Below are 12,130 nucleotides of genomic sequence, written 5' to 3'. Positions count from 1 at the left end.
TTTCCTCTTGTTTGGTCGACTAGAAAGCGTGTGGCTTGAGTGAGGTCTGTCATTGCCTCGGCTTCCCGACTGGAGCAAGTAACTTGGTGTAACGTTATCTGGGGGTGTTCATGAATAAAAAATGCCGTTATTATCTTGATTGGATTCCTATTAGGCAAACTCCGGAGAGGTCAGTGCACGAACTCTGTTTAAGCCGCGGCGTGTTTAAGGCAGCGGAGTAAACCAATAGCCCCCCTGCTCTGTGCGATTTCATTGTGTGCTCGCGTTGGCAAGCTCCGTCGTGCGGGAAGGTGCGGGAAGGTGTGTCCGTGGCCCGGGAAACGCACGCCCTCTCCCACAGAACTTAGGTGCCGGGATGAAGCGGGGGGGAGTTGCCACAGAGGGGAGCGAGACCCCGGGGGCGCCCGATGCGCGCTTGCTCCCTTCAGTCCCGGCGCGGACCGCCCGGGTTTCCGCGGAGGGCCCGGGACGCGGGGTTCCCCCGGGCCGGGGCTAGGTCACCCATCGGAGCCGCGGGCGTGGCGCGCGCGTCCCGTTGAGGCGCCCCAGGGACGGGCGCGGGGCTTACAGGGCCACATCGCAGGGCCCCGGGGACTGGCCGAACGGGGGTGCGCGGGTCCGGGGCGCCCGGGCAGCCCGGGGACTCCCCGGGGCCGAGCGGGGGCGAGGAAAAGGCACAGCGTTCCCTTTAAGCGGCCGCCCCGCACGGGTCTCGGTGGCGCGGGCGAGTTGGGGGAGGGGGGCGGGGGGCGGTGCCGTTTGACCAATCGAAGCTCAACCGAAGAGCTAAATAATGTCTGACCCGAGCTCCAGACGCAGGCTGGAGCTCCGGGTCCCCGTTGCCGCCGCGCCCGGGCGCACCCGCCCGCTCGCTGTCCCGCGCACCCCGTCGCGCCGCGGGCTTCCGGGCGCGGCCGAGGAACCGGCCCGGCGCGCCCCCCACCTCCTCCACGGGAAGCGTTGATGAGACGCTTGAACTGCAGCTGCCACCGCTGCTGTGGGGCCGGCGGCGAGCGGCTCCGCGACGGGGACCTGGGCTGGGCGCAGGGGCCAGGAGCGGGACGACGATGTGACTCCGCCGCCGGGGACCCGTGAGCTTTGTGTGGACCCCGAGGTAGGCGAGCATCGGACCTGGGGCTTGGCTCGAGAGCCGCCGGTCCGCCGGGGAAAGTTGGCTGGGGCGGAGAGGGGTGGGGGCGAAGTTATGGGGAACAGGCCAGAACTCCTTTCTTCCCCTCCAAGAGAAGGGGGCATTTTGAGTTGTTCCTGCTGAGCTTTCTACTCCCACCGCACGATCCAGAGGGGTAGCCAGGACGCCCGAGAGAGAGCGGGGACCCCGGGAAGCCCAGAAGTGGCGGGGAGAAAGCCAAGAAGAGACGCAGAGCTGCGCGATGGGAGAAGACGGCGCCCCGGGGACCCCCAGCAGAGGAGGGGTCGTGAGAGCGATTTAGGGCGCCAGCTGTGGGGGGCCCCGGCTGAGGTGACGGGGTTGGGGCTGAGATATGAATCTTTCCCAAGGGCTGGGTGGCCCCTGCGCAGGTTTTGGGGGGCCGCTTGCTCCTTCAGCCCGCATACCGCGTCCCCGGGGCTTCAGCAGGGCTGCACATCATCACCTGCTCCCCAGGAGCTGAGTTAAAAGCGGACGTATACGGGTCCAGTACGAGTTTATCTTGGGAAACTTGACACACTCCTGCAACTCGGACCTGAAAGGGGCTGAGGGACTCCGGGGCTAGTTGTGCTCACGCCTCTCCCCACCCCGGGCACCTCCCTTGAGGCACCTTGCAGAAAAGTGAAAAGTTTTGGCTTTCAGGGGCTGGGAGGGATGTGTGTATGTGTGTGTGTTTGGCGGAGGGTGATGTTCTGACTCGGTTAGGTCCCCAGGGATGCCATGCATAGCCGGCAAGAGGAAATGGGTGAATTAGCCGTGCCTGGAAAGAAATAGCTGAGGGTTGGAGGCTCTTTGCTCGACGGGCAGAGAAGGGGACTTCCAGACTGGTGGCACCCCCTAGGGAAGAAAAGCCTTGGGACTGCTGGGGTGAACTAGAGTCACCGTCTAAGGATGCTGTTTGTGTGTTGCGGGTGGAGCGGGTGGAGGGACGCTGATGGAGGGGCCGCGAAGAGGAGGGGGTGGGGAGAGCGGCGCTAGGGAAGGTAGAGGGTGCCCTCTGCCGGCCAAGCTACCCAGAGCGGCTGCAGGGGCGGGAGGCTGGGGGCTGGGGAAGTGGTAAGAGATGGCTTTGCGGGATCTCTTCGGTAGCTGGTAGGAGGGACTTGTTGAATGACGCTTCTGACTCCCGACTCGGATGAATTTCGACTCGTCGCGCCTCCCTGGCTCCAGTGCAAGTTTTCCTTGAGCTGGGGGAGCTTTGACAGGCTATGGTTGGTGGTGTGTTAGGGATTCCTGGATCTCAGTTTAGGGTCCTTCAGGGATCTTACACTTACTTCTCGATGTCTGCAGTAAACAGCGAATATTTTCTGACAAGAGTGCAGGAATGTTCTTGGCCAGAAGCAAAGAAAAGCATATTCCTGAGTGTTTATTAATTTCCTAGTACAGTTATCTTTTTCAAGCAAAGTCATGTGTAATTGGGAACATTGATTTCTTTTTACTGCATATGAAACTGCATATTGATTTTAAATAGGATGTAATGTTATTAAATGAGACCTTCAAATTGGTTTAACTTCTGGGAAAATACCCCCTTACCTTTAATTTTACCCCCAAAAAAGTATTTTTATGTGAGTCTGTTATAAAGTCAGAGGCCATTTTGGCCTTAAAATTATATTTGTATATACTTATATTTTTTTCATTTTAATTTATTGAGGTACTGATTTAATTCGTCTACACGTGTTTGTTTACCCATGCAACATTATGATTTTTAGGTTGAAAATTTATGAGATTATGACATGTAGTACTCCAAATTATTACAAGCAATAGACCATAAAGTTTTGACCCGAGGGACCACACCCCTTTAAAACCGTCATTAATCCTGTTTATCGATTTTGCAAATACCTTGCTTAAGGTCATTAACTCCTGTCCCTTGATTTTGCAAATACCTTGCTTAAGATTCTTCTTTTGCAAGTTTACTGCTGGAGGTAAGGAAAAGGAAAGAGACACTTGTTGAAATGTAACCATAACCTTTACTGGAATTTAAAACTCGTTGGTCACCATTACTGGAATTCCCAGGCCATAAATTCGTCTTTTTTTTTTTTCTTCCACTTTATTTTGCAAAATGTGATAAATGTTGGTAAATATAGACCTGTACTAAGTATTATGACAGGAGAAGCATTATGTATGTAGAGTTATTTTAAGTCATTACAAAACGTTTTCTATTTATAAATGATATAAGCAGAAAGAAATGATTTCCAGATAAACAAGACTTACGTACATGTTTTGAAGCATTAGAACATTGCAGACACACTTAGACATCACATTTTTTAAAAAAGGAAAATAACAGAGTAATTTTTCACATACCTTTGGAGCCTTTCATTGCCTATTCAGAGCTGAATTAGTAACTGGAAATCTCATTTATTTTAAGATCATATTTAAGATTATTTAAGACTTACAGCGGGTTAACATTTGGGTGTCCAGAAAATAAAACATTTAGGAACTCTGTTTTAGGATGTCTTTTCAATAAGTGTAACTTTTACTTGCAAACAGAAGGAACCAAGAAAATGATCATTTGCCAGAAATACAATGACCTCACCTCAAATGATTCATTTATACTATCTGAGTTAATTGCCTAAATCTGAAAATAGCCAAAGAGAGGTGGGGAGATGCTGGAATGTTGCTGGTTCATTTGATTCACCTGGAGAGAGGGAAGTTCTGCAAATAATGCAAGTTTCTACAATCCTGGCTCAAAATACTTGAATTTTCGGTTTAATAGGGGCAGCATTAGAATGTAAGTTATTCTCTTCCTGGAATCTTTCAAGAGTTCCAGCTTTTCAATAGTCAAAAAGCAGATGATTGATAATCTCATTTCTTTTAAAAATAAATAGCTCTGGTTTGCAGCTCACAGCAAGTTGAGCATGCCCACCTCATAGTACAGCAAAGAGCTTGTTAATTTGGGGTACTTTTGTCTTTAGAACCTGCTGTTAGTATCCAATACCTCCCTCCCACCCTGGTCATACACACACATCCACAGCCCTATATGCAGGTGTGAATTTGTGGAATGTAAGAGCCAACAGCTTTGGGGCTCAACCATAGACTTAATCTTCTACTAAGCTTTAGAATATTGAAGATGTACGCAATGGAAAGGTAATCTACAAGTACTTCATTAACATTTTAGTTTTAGGAAGTTAGTCCCACAGCAGACAGACTGATTTTAGGCTGCTTGAATGAAAACAGAATGGAAAAGTACATGAGAGCTCAACTCTGAGTATCTTTTAAAATGAAAACCATTGCCGTTTCTGATGTCCATAAAACTGAGTTTATTTTAATGGCTGAAACATTTACATTTACATTTCCCTGTGTAGAAGAGTTCAGCTTGTGTGAGGGGGCTCCCCTAGCCTAGCTCTGCCCAATGCATGTGAATGTATCCCTTTAATAGGGTAATTGCTAACTTGTCTCAACTTGTTGTCAAATGATTGTTATGGTTCCCTCAGTTTCCACTAATTGCAAAATTGCTGCTTAATTGAAGGACTCTCAGCCGTCTAGTGCAGTCATTCAGCCACCAGCAGACTCTGTAATCTCAAGCTGTGAACTGCATTTTAAAAGAGGAATGGAGGAGAAAATTCCGGGGAATTCTAGGTTTCAAACGGCTAGCTGTTGCTTCATGGAGGAAGAAATCATTTGAATGTTTAACTGCATTGTGATGAATTTTCTTTATTAGGATGAATAACATGCCCAGATGGGCTTCAGAATTAAGTGAACTTCTTGGTTACACTCTGCATCCATTTACTCTGTTTAAGATGGAGTCACGTTAAACAGTAAATGATGTTGGCAAATGAAATCCATATGTCATTTGTACATGGGGTTTAACCCTAGGAAACAGTGGAAGCCTTTGGTATTTTTAAGCTTAGACATGTGCGTCCTCAAAGTCTCCTTAAACTTCCTCTTAAGTCATAAAATTATTTGCTGCTGCTGCTTAGTCACTTCGGTTGTGTCTGACTCTGTGTCACCCTATGGACTGTAGCCCACCAGGCTCATCTGTCCATGGAATTCTCCAGGCAAGAATGCTGGAGTGGGTTGCTATGCCCTATTCCAGGGGATCTTCCCAACCCGGGAAGCGAACCCTGGTCTCCTGCATTGCAGGCAGATTCTTTACCACTGAGCCACCAGGGAAATCCTAGAATTGCTTAATCGTAAATAATGCATCTCTGGCTTTCCAGAATACTCACACCAAAGGCTTAGAAAAGTCATGGACCTAGTTATTAAATATATGGAATCATTATTGATGATAGATATGGAACAGTGGAGTTCACTAATATATAGACTTGGGAAAACTTACGGGAGTGATGGAGTGGTAAATGGGCATGTTTTCTAAGTGAACTGGAAGGTATTCTTGTTTCTGTAAGAAAAACATGAGTATCTTGTCAAAGAAGTAGTGTGAGAGCTTTTTTTAAATGTAAGTACTCAAATTCAAGTACAAACTCTGCGACACTACGCTTTTGGTGAAACAAATCTGACCCGATAACACTGGATGCTAAGAAGTGGCTAATTGCACTGATGTCTCATCTGTACATTGTCTAAAGTTTAAGCATGGGTTTCATTAGATGAATTGGGGGGTGGGTGTCGGACAGCAGAGTGACTGGGGGTGGGGAAGCAAAGTCATTTCACAAAGTTCCATGACAGCCATCATAAAATAAAAGTTTATTTCCAAAGAGCCCAGAGAACAACATGTGTTATGCAGTTTTCCCCAAAGGTTCACTTGAAAAAACTTTTCATTGGTTGTCATGGTAGTAATGTCCTGATTTTGAGAGCTCGCAGAACCTAGTAGCTCTTAAATGTGCTTTCATCTTGGTTCCTTTGGTCTGGCTGAAGCTTTATGATGCCCCTCTGTGTTTCTGACATGCGTCTGCATTTTAAAGGGAGGAGGTCAGGCAAAGGAAGATTCCTTAACTCTAAGACAACATAACTAGGAAATGTGTAACATCAAGTGGTGAAAAAGTCACTTTACTTCAAAAGAGCTTATTGAAATCAAACTGGAAGGCAATCTGTCATTTAATTACAACTAGTACATATAAAATTAAGATTTATATGATGGAAATAGAAAATAAACGGACAGTTGGAAGGAATTTAATCAATTCATCAAAAGTGGAATAGCGCCACCTAGAGAACAAAATCACCAGCTTTACCAGCCAAACGGCTTCTGTGCCATATGAGCCTCTTTTCCAAGACTATGGTTACTAGGATTGCCTTGCCACCCTATTCAGATTTGGTGAGTGTATGTGTTGGTAGGGGTGTGGTGTTTGTGTGTGGGTGGTTTAGGATGCACTTGGGGTTGTAGATGAGGTTTTTAAAACAGGCAGATACATACCTCAATATCTACACCAAGTCCTTTTAGTGTTTTAATAGTAGCCAAACGTAGAATAACCCACCAGGAAGAAGAGCGGGCCTCCTTTTTAACATTTTTTATTTTCAACGATATATGCTGAAGCACTGAGTACAAAGGTTCTGATTTTATTTACTTGCTACAGAGAGTTCATTGCCCTTTCTGAGATATAATAACACCAAATAAATTGAATAGAATGACCTTAAGAATGCCTTTGATCTATGATCTAATTTTAACTTTAATGATTTGAGAATAAAAAAAGGGTCATATATGTAGCAAGACTTTAAACACCAAAAAAGTAAGGGGGAAGGTGGAAGACAAGGAGAAGGCATTGTAAGAGCTGCCTCAACCTTAGATAAACCTATACGTCTGAGCCAGCACCAAAAATTTATGGAACCAGGAACCAGTCATTAAAATTAGCTTAAAATTATTTGATGCCAAAATCTGCATTTCCTTCATTTTTGCGTGCTTCCGCAGTAGTATCCAAAATGGTTCTGGTCGTAGAAGAAACACTTCAACGAGTATTGTTGAATGAACAAATAGATTGATTAATAGCTGCCTCAGATTCTGACAGTGTGGACAATGAAGAAACTTTGTAATTACAACAAAAAATATTTTTTGCTGGCAGAGAGGCAGAAATTGGAGGAAATAAGTGTAATATTTTTGTTTTCGTGGTAGGTATTATAAATGTCCTTCAGTTGGGTGAATTCTGAAGTTGCTTGTGCACAATTTGGTTCACTCATAAAGTTGTCATGCTTGGAACATATGAAATGTTAAAGCCAATTTAGATAGTAGCAACTATAAACCTGTTGGTAAATTTTCACTTAATGTTTTCAATTTGAGGTACTGGTGGCGATGCTGATCATTGTGCTTCAGGGAACAGAAAACAGTGTATGTTAAGTGAGTGTCAATTTCTGGTAAGCAGATAACCAAAGGAAGGTATTATATTGTCTGTGCATTGTGTCATGCATAGGAGCAATCAGGTGCAGAAAACTTAACTTTTCAGGAGAAAAATCTATATTTCTCACACATACAGAGAGAGCGAGATGGGGGGTGGGGTGCGAGAGGGAGATAGAAAAAGAAGGAAACTCATAGAGTAAAATTTTTGCCACATGGCATTTAGTCTAATCACTCTTGGTTTGGAGCTGTTACCATCAGCATTTGCTGCCTATTCTGATACTTGCTTTCTGCTTTTGAAAACTGAACCTATGCCCAAACTGAAACAAGTTTCCCTGAATTTTCACATGTTCATTTATTTCTTGAATTATGGGGAGTGTTTTTAAACACAGATAAATTTCTTTTACATCACACAGAATCTGAAGGTCGAGAAATTTGCTTCACGCTGCTGGCAGAGATGCTTGGCGGAGTCCCAGGCCACATTCCTAGACCAAACTGTTGAAGGTGTTCTCTCTTATGCAACATGGTGAAGGCACATTCAGCCTTCTCACGCCGGCTGATAATGTATCTGAAGGCACAGACGATGTGCTTATCATTTTGAAACATAAAGCCAGCAGGCGTTCTGTTGAATGATAGAATCTGGATCAGCTAAATGTAAAATACTATGATTAGTTAGGTTAAAAGTCAACTGTACAAATAGAGAGAATATGGAGTTGGGACCAGATTCGGGGGGCTGACTTAGACTGCACAAAGGAAACTCAGAAGTTTTAAACAGCCGCCGGCTATGAGTGTGAGACAGTGGTGTGTCTATATGGCGATGGGGGTGGAGGGACTTGGATAGAACTACTGCCGTTTAGGGCCTTCCAGGCAGCTCAGTGGTAAAGAACCAGCCTGCCCATGCAGCAGACCCAGGAGACACAGCTTCAATCCCTGGGTGGGGAAGATCCCCTGGAGGAGGAAATGGCAACCCACTCCAGAATTCTTGCCTGGAAATTTTCGTGTACAGATGAGGCTGGTGGGCTACAGTCCATGGGGGTTGCAAAGAGTCAGATACGACTGGGCGCACGCACACACACACACACACACACTGCAGTTTTGGTCTGCAGTTTTAGTTTGGGGAAACTAATAATTTCCCCCCATTTCTCAAGTAGACTATACATAGAATAGCGCAGGGAAGTCTGCTCAATGTTAAGTGGCAGCCTGGACAGGAGGGAGGTTTGGAAGAGGATGGATACATGTGTAAGTATGGCTGAGTCCCTTTGCTGTCCGCCTGAAACTGTCACTACACTAATAGGCTATGCTCCCATAAAAAAGAACAAGTTTTTTAGGAAAAGTATTATCTTCAGTTCAAGAAATGAAATAGGTTGCTTTCCGTACAGCACTGACAAAAGGGTATATATTGAGATCAATGTGACCAGGATGCATAGGAAGTTGGAAACCATCGCAAGTAAGCAATGACTGAGGAAACTTGGAATGGGTAGCCTGGGGACAGGAAGACTTAGGCTGGAATGGCGAATGTATTTTTGTCTTCTTTAGTCTAAATTCACATGATGGTAGCTCCCAGAAGTCTGGGTTAAGAAGAATTCTGAACCCAACCGGCTCAATAAGAAAGAATATCCTGTCGCTGCCCACCATGTCTGGGGGACTAGGGGGCCGCATGTCTGACTTGTTCTTGATGTCCAGTCTAGAGGACCGTCTTCACAATTGTGAAGAACTGGCATACGGAGGAAAGAGAGAATTTACTTTATGTTGCCCCAGAGAGCAGATCTAGAACCAGTGATATAAATTTAAGCACTGTACGTAGTATCTAGAAGAACTTTCAGTTTGATTTAATTAAGTAAATATCACAGGCTCACCACATTCAAGGCATTGAATTGAGTGAATTTATGATTTAACAAAGAAAGAATATGGAATATGATCAGTTTCCTGTTATAAGCACAGACTGAAACCCTTTTAGAAAGGATGGATATTAACGTGGAAGCTTGGAGTTAGGTATATTCTGAAGTACCTTTGTACTCCTAAGTTTTTTCAAATATATTGGTCATATCATCAGTATGCTCCTTGTTTTAGTTCACATACAATCCTGATGACAATCACGTATTTCTTTGGGTCTTCTGCCTGAGATAGGTGCAGCATCATGAACTGAGCATCAGAAATCCTTCCCATTTCTTTGAAAAGTGCTGGACTTTTGCTTTTTTCATACTTTCACGTGGGTTCTCAAAAGTAGTTATTTTTCCTTTGGATCATACAGAATGGAATGTTTTTAAAAAGAGTCCTGATCAGGTTCAGACACCCAAATTGCTTAAGAAATTAGCTTTTGACATTAGATTTTTTTAGAGTTCAGTAACTGAACTCAAAAAAGCCCACAGCACTCACCTTCCCCTTCTCAAAGTATAGCACCCTCGGCTATTAACAGTTTTCCAAAGAGTTTCCTTTTCTAAATGTAAACTGTCCAAGAATTGGCCCCTCCCTCAACCTTTTCATGTTTCAACATGGATAGATTAACTTTCTTTTTTTTTTTCTAATAACTTATTTTGCTCTTCTGTAGAACAGTCAGAAATTAATTAACCCACATTTAATATGCAAGTTTAGACCAGAGGTTACACTCCTAGGAGTCATGACCATTTTATTCTGCATGGTCTCATCAAATATTCATATTTTCAGTCAGCAAAGCAAGCAGTTTACTGTTTACATACTCTTTAGAGCTTCACATATTTTATAGTTCATGTTGCTGCATGCATGTTTTCTCCTGTTTCAAAGCTTTTCTTTAAAGAAAGTAAAGGTGTTATACATGGGGGATGATTCTTTTATTTATTCATTCATCTAGCATTAATTTAGTGCCCAGTGGGTGCCAGGCACTGGTCTAGATGGATCCATCCATCATCAGGTGCTTCCTAGTAAGCCACTCCATTGATTCTCCCAGGTAAGGCTTCCATTACCTCCTTATATACTCACTTCAAAAGAGTATTTTAAAAAGCTGTTGAACAAATTCTCTGAGTCATTTCAGAACTCCCTGCCTGTCCTGTATTTTCAGTTGTGGATTGTAATATTTTGGAAAAACTTATGTCACTCTTAAGAGAATAATCTCTTTTTTATATATAACAATTGAGTATCATTTTGTGTTCAAATTAAGGCAATGAAAATGCTTAGACATTGCCTTAAATATTTTGCTATTATTTGAGGCTATTTCTGGAGGAACTCATGTTAATGATGCTGGTAGAAGGCACAGTCGAAGAATTTCTGGACTAAAAATGCCATTCATTTCCACTGGTGTTATGATGGAGTTTTTTACTTACTTACCAGGGCATGTTTGGGCCTCTTAGTTTCCAGGAATGTGTCTTTTATTTGACAGTGTTTATAAATCCCATGTGTTTCCCCCCTAAAGGAGCTAAAATGTGAGAATGTTTCCATTTACAAGAATCTGGTTTCATGATTATGCTGAGTAAGAAAAAGAAGGAAAGATCAGTGTTGTGAATATTATCTTTAAATGTTAGTCAATAATATGTTTAAGTTTAGTAATGGTATTTTTTTTAAGAGTTTACTGAAAACCACTTTTCAATCCATTGGGTGGTCTCCTTTCACCATGAAGTCAGAAGGTGTTTTTACTCAAATATAGGGAATAAATAAGAATCCGTGTGTGGTGTTCATGGATCGTGTAAATATGTCAGTGGAACTAGAGCATAGTTTGGCACCATCAACTCAGAAATATCTAACCTCTTGATATACAACAAGGAAGCAAACTCTCACATAGTTCTCTTGTGAATCTCAAAACAAAACAAACAAAAAAACCCCACACACCACCCAACCCAAAATTAAAAACAAAAAACCCACAGGACCAGGAAGTGGTAAGAAATCCCATTTTCCTGCTAATACCAAACCTTCAGCCGTGTTTCTAACCTTCTCTTTCACTCCTGAGCAGGGCAATCAGATTAAACTGTAAATCCTTAAATACAAAAGAATAAGCCGTAAGTACATAATGACAGAGACCTTTGCTTTCGTTCTTTGAGACAAAACCAGAGGAGTAGACACAGATCTTCTAACATCCAAATTAGTAGTATAGGTGTAAATAAGTAAATTGTAGGACTGGATTTTTCTCCTTCTGACAAAATCTCCAGTAGAACCCCAATGTATAAAACAAAATAAACAGTGCTGGGCTAGTTGAACTATAAGTGGGAACAGCAGAGTCCTGCCTCCTTGACCTTGACTTTGCCCCTTGCAAGAAGCCTCTTGATACTCTTCTCTGCAAAACTCAGTTGGAAAACTGTTGTTCTTGAGAAAAGTCAATAAGTAGAAATCCCCAAGTCCTAAGTCTTTCTTCCCTCCTCATGGAAATGACTGTCCTGCCCATTCTTGCAGCCATTCTCTCAAATTCAGGATTGTGTTCATCCACTTGTTTAAATTATTCAGAAATGGTAACTCGGTAACTTAGATATGGATATGTGAAATTTTCCCTACTGGATAATTTTTGGAAATAATCATAGACATGTAATGGCTGAGAAGCAATGCAGGATGACCTTATCTTAAAGATTTTAATAATCATTTAAGTTTATCATAATTAATAAAATTTATCATTAATAAAATGATAAATTAATTTTAATGATTTATTAATTTATCATTAATAAAATTTATAAGGAATTCCCTGGAGGGCCAGTGGTTACAGGCTTTCACTGCTGGGGCCAAGTTCAGTCCCTGGTCTGAGAACTAAGATCCCTGAAGCTATGTGACACGGCCAAAAAAATAAATAG

General features: G+C 43.2%; 1 protein-coding gene across 4 annotated transcripts in view; it reads left to right on the top strand.

The window, feature by feature from the left end:
- Positions 1 to 12,130, top strand: part of BDNF (brain derived neurotrophic factor) — a 62,197-nt gene that overhangs the window by 21,926 nt on the left and 28,141 nt on the right. Inside the window, exon 1 of one of the 4 annotated variants that reach the window (XM_061380983.1) lies at positions 809 to 1,114. The exons of the other annotated variants lie outside the window; for them this stretch is intronic. The gene's annotated coding sequence lies outside the window, so the exon portion shown is untranslated. Of the gene's footprint in view, positions 1 to 808; positions 1,115 to 12,130 lie in introns of those variants that run through there. 4 annotated transcript variants of the gene reach the window in all.

This window comes from Bos javanicus, chromosome 15, assembly GCF_032452875.1.
Source record: "Bos javanicus breed banteng chromosome 15, ARS-OSU_banteng_1.0, whole genome shotgun sequence".
In the NCBI taxonomy this organism is placed as follows: domain Eukaryota; kingdom Metazoa; phylum Chordata; class Mammalia; order Artiodactyla; family Bovidae; genus Bos; species Bos javanicus.
The sequence above is the reverse complement of the archived record's forward strand: the minus strand, read 5'-3'. Positions and strand labels throughout refer to the sequence as shown.